Below are 12,093 nucleotides of genomic sequence, written 5' to 3'. Positions count from 1 at the left end.
GCACTATCAAGCTGTGAAAACACATGAAGGAAACTTCAATGCATAATAAAAGAAGCCAATCTGGAAAGACTATGTACTGCATGATTCCAACTAGATGACATTCTGGAAAAGGCAAAACTATGGAGACAATGAAAAGATCAGTGGTTGCCAGGGGTTGGGGGAAGAGAGAGATGAATAGGTAGAGCACAGAGGATTTTTAGGGCAGTGAAACTACTCTGTACGACACTATAATTGTGAATACATGTAATTACACATTTGTTCAGACCAGTAGAACATACAACACCAAGTGTGAATCCTAATGTAAACGATGGACTTAGGATGATTATAATATGTCAGTGTAGGTTTATCCATTGTAACAAATGTGCCACTCTAGTGGGGATGTTGGTAATGGGAGAGGCTATACATGAGTAGGGGCAGGAGGTATATGGGAGAGCTCTGAACCTTCTACTCAAGTTTGCTAGGAAACTGAAACTGCTCTAAGAAATCAAGTCTATTAAAAATGCACCCATTAGTTATAACTCTCCAAGCCTGAGTAATTTACTATAATTTACTTTTTTAAACTTCATTTTCTGTGTGTTTCATTGCTCAAAGGAAGCATTATTTTCCTTATATCAAAGCAAAACTATTTAGCCAGGTCTGTGAAACACTTTTTAATTTATCATTTTAAGCGTAGTATATTGAAGAGAAAATATTTCTGGGGGAAAAAAAAGTCTGAAAAATGGCAACTAAAACATCAGCTCTGTGCCAGTAAGTGCAGATGGTTTGTTTATGTCATACCTGGCATTTTGTGTCATCCTGCAAATTAGCTTCTCTCTGTTCAGTTGCCCCTTTTACATGTTTTGACACTTAATAGTAAAAGCCAGGAAGCAAGATTTTTTTCATTTTTACTGGAAGTGATTTTAACTACTTTGGAACAAATGTCCTAAATATAAATATTACCAGCTGGTCTTGTTGTTTCCACGCTAATGGACACAAATGGTTTTCAGTATAAACTCAGAGGTGTACTTTCCCAAAAGCTTTCTTTCGACCAACAAATATGCAAAAGCACAAAATGTAAGTGCTATTTCTTCTAAGTGCTGTGTCTATGTACAATCTAGTGAGAGTGAAATGGCGCAAATGTAAAGAATCAAATAGATTTCCAATGTTATTAAATAAGTCAAGAAACTAGCTGAAATGTGACGGGTAGGGTGGTGAGTGTGATGGTTACAGAGGAGGGAGGTGTCCTATGAAGCTAGAGATTTCTGGGAAAATATCTGGCATTTAAACATTCCCAATCCTCCTCTTCCCTCCATAGTGAGACATCACAGGTTATTCCCTACATATCTCAAGTGTGTCTAGGTCACTTGGCGCCTCAAAAACAACATAAAGGAAAAATATGCTATTGAGCAATCTCTATAGACTCATCTGCTCATACATATGTACATGTTGCAATGGTAGTTGTAAAAAGATGTGGTTCCTTTGGAACTCTGTCATTTCCTGTGCCACATGTCTGGTGATTTCTTTTCGGTGGGTCCAGAACAGGATCAACAGACTTTTTCTGTGAAGAGCCAGGTCATAAATATTATAGGCGTTGGGAGTCATACGTCTCTAGTGCAACCACTCAACTCTGCCATTGTATCAGGACACAGCCCTAGACAAGGTGGAAATGAATGGGCCTTGGCTGGGCTCTAGTTTACAAAAACAAGCAGGGGCTGGATATGGCCAGGGCTGTAGTCTGTCCACCTGTGCTCTAGATCAACAGTTGCCACCTCAAGGTCAAGTCATGCCTCAATCGATGTTAGAAGTAATTTCTTATTGATAATGGATAATTTAGAAACTTCAGAATTTTATTTTGTAAGAAAACTAAATGAGAGAGGATTTGAGATGAGCCTAGAGTCACCTTACACAGTCGTTCTGATGTACTCTTTGAGTCATACCCCGCCATACCTTGAGAGAAAGGTTTGGTACTCATAGGGAGGTAAGGTTAAGACCCCACACTCTGGGGTTAAGGCCCATGAGTTTGAATCCCAGCTCTGTCACTTACAATCTGTTTCCTTGGACAAGTTATCTCCTAGTGCTTAATTTCTTTCTTTATCTGCGAAATGGGTACATATTAAGATACCTTGCCTCATAAAATTGTTTAATGATTAAAGCAGGGAGTACGTAATTAGGGCTAGGAAAAATGATGGGTACATATTTACATCCACAAGAAATGTTAGTTATTCCTCACCTATCTAAATCCCCTGGAATTCTGAGTCTTACCATTTTTATGAATAAAGTGTTTATCTACGTTTATTAGCACACACTTCCTTGTCCCATTAATATTAACTGGTGGTATGGAAATCAATCAAAATGAAGACTCATTAGAATAAATAGAGTCAATATTTTTTAAAAATCACAGTATCATATTACTTTTCCTTGTAGCCATTTTCCAAATTGTCTTCATATTGCCACATTAATTAATCATTGCTTGGAACACGTTTTTATGAATTCCATGACTTCCTCCCAAAAGTTTATCCTGCTATGTGCTTTACTCACCACAAAATTGTGTGTGTGTTTTGCGGGGGCGGGGGTGTGTGTGTCAAAATCTGGGTCTAGGAGAGTGTGTGTGTAGCACATGTCTCATTCATCATGCATATTACGTGCATCGTTCCATCCTCCCCACAGGGCTATTTTTTTTAATTAAAGTATAGTTGCTGTACAATATTATATGTTACAGGTGTACAATATAGTGGTTCACAATTTTAAAGGTTATACTCCATTTATAGTTAATTATAAAATATTGGCTATATTCCTCGTGTTGTATAATATAGCCTTGTAGCTTATTTTATACCTAATAGTTTGTACCTCTTACTCCCCTACCCCTGTATTGCCCCTCCCCCATTCCCCCTCCCCACTGGTAACTGCTAGTTTGTTCTCTGCATCTCCCACAGGACTCTTTTTATCTCCACTTTACAGAGCAGGTAACTGAGGCTTAGAATGGTTAGATACGCACATGGCTAGTTGTGGGCTTAGCTGGAATTCAAAGCCAGGCGGTAGGACCACAGAAACTGCCCTGCAACCACTGTGCTGTAACACCGCATCCCATTTGAAGGAAACAGCCGCAAATGAGCAGATGAGACCCGCTTATCACACCGTCCCAAAGACTGTGGTCGCTTAACTGCGCTACAGTTAGAAGTATCCCCCATCACATCCATGGCAGAAATCATAGAAAGTGGCATCTGGATAAAGCCTGTGCAAGTGAAAAACAATTTTAAGTTATGGGCGCACAAATTAGGGGATTTAATTCTTAATAGGTAGAATTATTAGATTTTATTTCTGCTGCCCCTGAAAGAGAAGGGGAAAGGATCAGAATCTACGCTTGGTGTCAGAGAAATCTGGCAGGGTCAGTAAATAGAGGAATAGATAGACAGTGCACCTTTCACGTGGGAGTATGGTGGGATGTGAGAAGGGAGGAACAGAGACAGGAGCAAGAGAGGCAAAGGTGCATGGCACATGCTTAGTGGAATTTGGAGAAAAGTAACGCCTTATGGAAAAAGTGCAAGGAATTTGCCACCCCTGATGATTTCCTTAATCCCAGGTCATTACAGTGGTTCTCATCCTGGACTGCATATTAGAATCCCCTGGAGAGCTTTGTAAACCTGCCAATGCCTAAGCCCCAACCCTGAAGAGTCTTACTGGTTTGGTCTATATCTGCACTGTCCAGTACAATAGCCAGTAGCCACAGTGGCTACTTACATTTAAATCAATGAAGATTAAATAAAATGAAAAATTCAATGACTCTGTTTCGCTAGCCCCATCTCAAGTGCTCATTAGCATGGGTGGCTGGTGGCCAGCATATCAGACTGTACAAAAATTTCCATAATCGCAGAAAGATCTATTGGACCTCGTTGGTCTGGAGGGGGTCACGGGCATGAGTATTTTTGAAAACCACACCAAGTAATTCTTTTCTTTTTTTAACTGAGGTATGCACTGAGTAATTCTAATGCACAACCAGGATAGAGAACGGCTGGTCCTTGTAGAGTTTGTTCTAAAATTTATCACCACCTGCATCTGAACTGATTTTGCTTTTGAAGCAACTATTCCAAGGATATTATTAAAACTAGGCTTTTTTTCCTGCAGTCAAGTAATGTAGAGGCATATACTTTTATTTAAAACAGCTTGCTTGCTCATTTGCTATACGAGTAAAGATTTAGGTGAGTTAACTACCAACCTTTGATTGAAAATGTGTAAGTTGCCCTTTCCCACTTAGGTTGAAGTATTACAACAATTCATGCCGATTTTGAACTACCTGTTGAAGGAGTTTAATAGGATAAATTATCTTAAACTGAAGCTGAAAGTTTTATCGTCAACATCTCACATCTTGGGCAATAGATTAGAGGTGACTGATGTTTATGCATTTGGTGATACTCAAAATTAATTAGTTAAGGTAATAAGTGGATTAAGTCTAATGTAAGTTTTAGGAAGTTGTTTTCCTTTCCTATTAGAGAGGAACCTCAATGAGAGGAGACTTTTGCAAACTGTTAAGTGCAATTGATGAAACAAAACGTTGTCAAATGTAGCATTGAAATGAGAAAGTGGAAAGGAATTCACTTTGGTGTTTTTTGTTATTGTTGCCTATTTTGTTTTGCCTAAGAGTTTTCAGTACAGATTTTTCCATCTTCTAAATATGATATTCATCTTTCCTTAAGGTTTGCTTTACTTCCTGCTTATTTGTAAATATCTAATTTGGGGTTGAGTTCTCTAGTTTGGGGTAACATTTCTTCAGCATCCCTGTATCTTTTAGATAATCTTGTTCCAAAATCCATTTCTTATTTAATGAGCAGTGAATCTGCTCATATCTGAATAAATTACCTGCTCTTCAGAGAGTTTACCTGACATCTTACCCATAATGAGTGTCCTCTCATCTGAGTGTCCTTCTTGGGCGAAACCTGCAGCATCCATCCTTATAGCAGCTTTCCTGGCAATGTGGGTAGAAGGAGCAGTCTACCCAAGAAGTGCCATCCTCTGCATCATATTGAAACCAGTGACATCACACCCATATATCCCTACGAGAATCAGAAGAAAATGATCTTTTCTAGGTCTACCCTCCCCAACACATAAAGTGAGATACGAACATCTCACTGTACCCCTGAAGGTATTTCTCCAAGTATAATACTGGATCTGACTCTCTGGGGATCCAGATTTATTGGACAAACTGAGGGACTCTCATACGGAAAGCATCCCTGTAGACCTCAATGTTTACTTCCTCTTGCTCTCCCCTTCCCATCTGTTCTGCACCACTCTGCATCATTCATCTTTCCTAAAACACCCCTTTCATTGTGTCACAACCTCTACCCAAAAACTTAGCATGCATATTCCTACTTGTAAAGGATATGACACTTGGGAGGTTTCCTAAAATGACTATTTCTCTTTCTTTCAAACAAACACCAGTGCCCCGACCCTTACTCCCGGAGGTGATTGCCCATCAGCTTTCTGTTTGTTTCCTCCTGCTTCCCTGCCTCTATTTGTGCACATCTCTGTGCCTCCGTTCCGTAAAGGCTTTGGGGACTCAGCTGCCCTCCATGCATTTACCAGATTTCTCCCAGTTACAGAGAGGCCTTCCAATTCTTGTTGGGTGCTCTGTGTCCTACTTACTTTGCACACGTGTCTTCCAAAGGACTCATTGAAGAAAATGTCACTGGCATGCTGTGATACAGCCTAAGGGTTAAACCTATTGCATTTGGAAATAGTTTCCAGTTACCTAATACTTGGCTTTGATGGTAGATATTTAGATCTAAAGGATCTAAAAGTTACTCTCTCTGCAAGTGGGTTACAGTAGTAGCAGGAGGATACTAGAACTTAGACTAAAGTGCTGGGGGCGGGGAGAGGACAGATAGCTATGGTTAGGGAAGCAAATGACAGCCGGGAAGAGAGTACAGAATCGTCCTTCTGTGCTTTTACTTGTCACCTCACCTCTGAAAGTTCTGAACAATACAAAAGTAGAGTCTGATAATTAAACTAAAAGATCAGATTTTCACTGCAGTCTGTATGGTATCAGAAGGATTGAAATGTCCTTAACAATTTTTTCACTTTTTTTATGTACAATCAGAAAAAATAGCAACACCTCAAGTGCCAATTCTATGGTACTGGTCAAAAGAGGATAATTGGACCAACAAAAGGTTTATCAGTAATAAATGTGATCTAGATGAAATTTCACTATGCCATTTTATTAGATTAAGTCATAATTCTGAAAGAGAAAAGCATCACGTATTTCTAAATATTGACTATATATTATTTAAAACCTGGAGGATGTCATTAAACATACATTTATCCTCTTGTTCATAAAAGACTTTCTACATGTTCTGCAAAATGACTTATAAAGAATAGTTTTTATTTTATCATCTGGTTGAGCAGCTACTCTCTTTCCACGTGAAAACGTAGAAAGTGAAGGAATGACCTGCCGTGTCGTTCAGTGGGGAGAAGTACACGAGAGGTTCCAGGGGTAGGACTCCAGATTCAGACTGTTTAGACCTGTGATCTGTGTGTACAAAAGAAGTTAAGGAAGGTGAGGTTGACTGCCATATCACATACATCCCCAAATCTCACCATACAGTTTGTTACTCACTCATATTTTCATAGTGTCTACGATTGGAGGGGCAGCTGTGTTCCAAACAAGGATTCAAGGACCCAGGCTGTTTTATCCTGTGGCTCCACTATCTTCAACACAAGAAGATGCTGATTTGGTTATTCACTGCCTCATAACAAACCACCCCAACCTTGGTGGCTTAAAACAACCACCGTTTTATTTGCCAACGTTTCTGCAATCTGACCTGGGCTCAGCTGGACACTTCTGCTGGCCTGGACAGTGGTCGCTTATAAGGCTTCACTCAGCTGGGAGGTTGTCTGGGAGCTGGATTTAGCTGAGACATTGGGACAGCTAAGCTCTTCTCACTCTCCATGTGGCCTCTCCACATGGTCTCTCCAGTACAGTAGCCACAGTTATGACGTGGTGGTTCAAGGGTCCCAAGAATGGAAAAGCAGAAATTGTCAGGCCTTCTTAAGTCTTAGGTCCAGAATTATCTCACCATCGTTTCTGCCAGATTTGATTGGCTAAAGCAGATCACAGAGCCAGTCAGGATTGAAGAGCAGGGGACACTAGGGCATGAATATTGAGAGGTGTGGTCCATGCCTGGGACTACCACATGTGGCTCTGAGAGGTGTTGTCTCCAGGTTTTTATCGATCTCATGTGAAATATTATATTAAATAACTTTAATTGAGGGTCTAAATTCCATAAATGAGTATCCAGATTACATGAACTATATTGATTATCTGCTGGAATGATGACTCTCTTTTTAAAATTTTTATTTATTTATTTATTTATTTATGGCAGCACTGTGTCTTCGTTGCTGCCTGCGGACCTTTCTCTAGTTGCGGCGAGAGGGGTCTACTTTTCGTTGTGGTGCACAGGCTTCTCATTGCTGTGGCTTCTCTTGTTGCAGAGCACGGGCTCTAGGCGCGTGGGCTCAGTAGTTGTGGTGCACGGGCTTCGTTGCTCTGATTCATGTGGGATCTTCCCGGACCAGGGATCGAACCTGTGTCCCCTGCATTGGCAGGCGGACTCCCAACCACTGCGCCACCAGGGAAGCCCTGATGACTCTTTTCAGCATCTGAGTTTTGAGGGTAGTGGAGGCGAAGGTATATGCCGTAACAGGTAAATTTTTACTCTGAATTTCTCTTTAAGTGTAATTGTTCTAGTAAAGAAAACCATCTGACGTATTTTATTGTTTTTAAATTCTTTCCTCTTACTAAATACCAGCAGCAGCAGAAGCTATGTGTGGCTTACATCAAGAGATGATTAACCTCACAGAATCCTAGTAAAAAAATGTACCGAGTCCCTAAATTTTGAGTCAGTAAGGTCTTCCATGAAATCATTTCTCAGTTTGTCAATTATAATCACAGTGATTCTTTTGTTGGAATTCACTTGAGACCACAAGAGGGCTATAACTTCATATTGACTGGAAAACAAAGATGTCTTTTTGAGTTAGTTTTGGTTCAGCGCCATGTGGAATACATGGAGATCAAGGTAATTAGTGGTCAGGATATGTTTTAAATCTTTCCTTTTCTCTCTGCTCTTCATGGCTATCTCCCCGCCACCTCCACCCGCAACCTGCACCCTCTTAAACATGGCCACGTGGTTACACCCACTCTGACCTCCACACCCTCTGTTCAGGAAATGAACAATTTCTCAAGGACTATTGTTCCACAAAGAGCGTAAAATTCAGAGCATGTGTTGTACTTGAGAATAAAGGAGAATGAAACCGTTTTGTTTTTTAATGGTTTTTTCTAGTGTTAGAAAAAGGAAGAAGGCAGTGTTTTTAAAATGTAATTTAAGAATTGAGAATTTATCCTAAACAAAGAAAGCACCCTATGTGCCTTATCATGCTGTCAGGGGTTTTACCCGAGGCTTCCGTCATTCTTTGGTTGATTCCTAATAAGGACAGTTTGCACAGTTACAATCCAATTACCATTTGTAGATCCCTGCGGAAAAGGGGATTTTTTTTTTTTAAGAGGAATCCTTTTCTAACTCCAGAATATCTCTTCAATATAGTCCTATGAAAATAAAAAGCAGGAAATCCAGTTTCAATTTCTCTGCCTTCTTTCTGTCCCTCCCCCTTAGCACTGCCTTTCTCACACACACACACACACACTCACACACTCACACACTCACTCACTCAGCCGCACAGCCTGCCTCTGTTCTGAAGGGACAGGAACATCTCAATGGTCCGATGAAAAGATTGCATTTTTTTGGCCCCAAGACTCATGGTAGCGGAGGTCTCTGGCAACAAAAGGTATCGTGGGAGTCACAGCTATGCCAGCTGGGCCATTTCTCAGACACTCGTTGCAATCTGCCATTTCAGGATGCATTTTTCACCAAAAAAAATAATTTTTTTCAAGCAGACTCAAGTTCCTACTACAAGCTTAGTTCAGTGAAATTAGAGAGGCCAGCAAAGACACAGCTGAATATAATTCATGGGTAAGCAATATAAATATCTATACTTCTATTTCTTTTCCAGATTACTGTGATAAAATGTTGTGATTGTTCCACATTTGTCTTGTGATGTGGGAAGAAAAGTGGATTGATCAGTGTCTGAGATGTGTGACAGCTAAGTACTGTCTGTGCCAATAGAGATTTATGAGAACGTTATTTTTAGACTGAATGATAATGTTGGAGCAGCTTGAAATGAGCAACCTGGACCAGGAAGCAGCATGCCGTGATGAAATGGAACTGGGCTGATTTCTCCAAAGGTTCAGCGCAGGCTGTTTTTCAGGTCTGAAAGGGTAAAGTGGCTTATCTTCCCCTCTAGACTTCTTGAACTTTGGGCAACATTTTAGTTGCCGTGGCTCTGATAAATATGGGCTTTGGAGAACAGCTCAGATGTTAGATAAGGCTAATCATAAACCGAATGTGCTCTGCTTTAAAAAAGAGGAAAACCTTAAGCTTCTGGATTTTTAAATCATCTGGTTTACCCTATTATAAGGTTATGTCTCAGAATGAGGAGACTCGGTGGTGGAAAAAGGCAGAATGTGACCCTTACCACCCAGATCCCACTCTGCTACTGCAGAGTCACCTAACTTCTTTGGATTTTGCTTTGCTCCTTTGTAAAGGTAGGGGCTGGATTGACTTATCAGGAGAAGTGGTGAAATACCTATGATAGTTACCGTCTAGATTCTGGAACCTGCAGCCACGCTTCAAATTCTAATTCTGCCATTTACTAGGTGTGTGATCTTGACAAGTCACTTAAGAGTTCCTCATCTGAAATATGGGGGTAATAATGGTAACATAGTCCTTAGAGTTGTTGCAAGAATTACATGAGTTAATATAAATAAAGGACCTAGAACAGTAGCTAGCAGAGTAGTTAGCAATATCTCTAAGGTCCAGTCCGTCTCTGGAGGTCTGTCGTTCTAATTTCAGTGAACTAAGTTTAATTATAGAAAGACAAGCAAAACTATCAGCTGCTAGAGCTGTCATTGAGAAGTTTCTAATTCTTGTAGCTGTTTCCATTTTCCACACTCTTGAGATCTGTGCAGGCTCTTTTACCTCTTCCCCATCCAAGAGTCAAGTGAAGCTTAAAACTCAAAATTAAATTGGTGGCTGGTAGACAAGTCCACAATTCGACTAGGGATACACAGAAATGAAATTTGCCTTTTGTTCTGACGTTTTTGCCTTTGGGAACTTCGAATATGTGGCTGTTTTCCCCTCTATGCCAACCGTTGGAAAGGTTCTTTCCACTGGAAACAAGATGTGTGTGACGAGTGATGTTTGGGTTTTTTTGGTGTTGTTTTTTGGTTTTTGAGTGGTGGTAGCACAGCACTGGGTTTGACAATGTTCATTTCTACTTTGGTTTATCAATAATCCAGATAAATAGGCCATTTGCAGATAACCACTTTTATTTCACCCTAGCTTTTACATACTTTACAATATCCCCAAGTCTTACTGTGTCATGTGATCTCTTTACAGGTTCTTTGGGATGTTGCCCAGAGAAGCAAAATCTTAGGAGAGGAGGAAAATGTTGATCCCAAAGACAAATCCTAATCATAGATGTGCCTTTACTTTTAGTCTAGTACAGGGGTCAGCAAACTTTTTCTATAAAGAGCCAGATAGTAAATATTTTCACCTTTACAGGCCAGACAGTCTCTGTTACAACCACTCAACTCCTCCACTGTAGCATGAAAGCAGTCATAGACAATACCTAAAGAAATGTTTGTGGCAATATGCCAATAAAACTTTATTTACAAAAACAATCAGTAGATGGGATTTGGTTCACAGGCAGTAGTTTACCAAGCCCTGGCTTGTCATCATCCCCATTTCATAGATTAGGAAAACAAAGCATGGGGAGAGAAAATAAGCTTGCTAAAAGCCACATGGCTGGAAAGTGGCAGAACTGGGATTCAAGCCCAGGCAGCCTAGCTTGCCAACCTTTGCTTTTAGCCACTGCCCCAAGCTGCCCCCGTGTCAACTCACCCCTGCCTGGGATGCCCATCTCCTGAAATCTGCCTGTCTCCTTACCTCACCTCCATAAGAGTTTGTTCAAATATCACATTCGCGGTAAGGTTGCCCTGGAAACCCTCCCAGCACTCCTGATTCCCCTCACACTCCTCTACCTTCTCTTTTTCTCTAGGCCTTATCACCTTGTAACTTGCTGTGTAATTTACTCATTTATTATGTTTGTTTCTTATCAGTTTCCTCTACTGACCTAGCCGCTCCATGAGGGTAGGGCTCTTTGTTTTGTTCACCAATGAATCCACGGTACGTAGGATAGCGCCTGGCCTATAGAAGGTGCCGATTAAATATTTGTTGAATGAGTGAGGTGCATTTTTCCATCATGTTACTCTAACATATTTTGGTACCCCTTATGTAGCAATCGATAGCGAATATACGAAGGCAAAAGGTTAAAATGGACTGCTATACCAACCAAACGTTCAGACTTTTCTAAAATTTCTGCTTTTAAAAAAAGGACCAGAATAGATAAATAAAACAAAAATTATATACAATATAGAAGTATTAAATCTTCCTAAAGATCTGTTGAGAAGGAGTGCTTGAAGAATCAAGAGAAGAATTAGCAAATGTTATCATGAGGAAGGGAGTTCCTTGTCATTGGAGATGTGTTTATTTTGGAATTACAAAGAACTAGGCAGCCCTTTTCAGAAATGTTGGTTGTGAGCCTGGTATTTAAACTTATGCCATGCTTCAGCAATTATTAATTATTAATAACTGACAGCTGGCCACAGTAGAAAACAAAAGAAATTCAGCCCCTGGCATGGTTTATCTAAGTGGCATGCCATTTTTCAGACCTTAACTTACCGATCTGGTCTTTGCTTCTGCGTCTCACCTATATGGAACCACAATCCAGCTGGCTGGCTTGTAAACACGTAGAAAAGGCATCTTACACATAGTGGAACCATTTATTCATGAATCCAACACATATTTCTTAAGAGTTTTTGGTGTCACTAAAACTGCCAGGTTTAAAAAGGGGACGCAAATTTAGAGGAATGATGATTAAAATTAATGATAACTTTACCACATATTCAGGGCTTGCTGGGAGCTAATGAGCACTCTGCAAGAAATTCAC

General features: G+C 40.2%; 1 protein-coding gene across 7 annotated transcripts in view; it reads left to right on the top strand.

Moving 5' to 3' along the window:
- Positions 1-12,093, top strand: part of ARHGAP6 (Rho GTPase activating protein 6) — a 485,829-nt gene that overhangs the window by 380,011 nt on the left and 93,725 nt on the right. Inside the window, exon 1 of one of the 7 annotated variants that reach the window (XM_061178428.1) lies at positions 8,938-8,996. The exons of the other annotated variants lie outside the window; for them this stretch is intronic. The gene's annotated coding sequence lies outside the window, so the exon portion shown is untranslated. Of the gene's footprint in view, positions 1-8,937; positions 8,997-12,093 lie in introns of those variants that run through there. 7 annotated transcript variants of the gene reach the window in all.

This window comes from Eubalaena glacialis, chromosome X (assembly GCF_028564815.1).
Source record: "Eubalaena glacialis isolate mEubGla1 chromosome X, mEubGla1.1.hap2.+ XY, whole genome shotgun sequence".
Classification (NCBI taxonomy): domain Eukaryota; kingdom Metazoa; phylum Chordata; class Mammalia; order Artiodactyla; family Balaenidae; genus Eubalaena; species Eubalaena glacialis.
The sequence above is the reverse complement of the archived record's forward strand: the minus strand, read 5'-3'. Positions and strand labels throughout refer to the sequence as shown.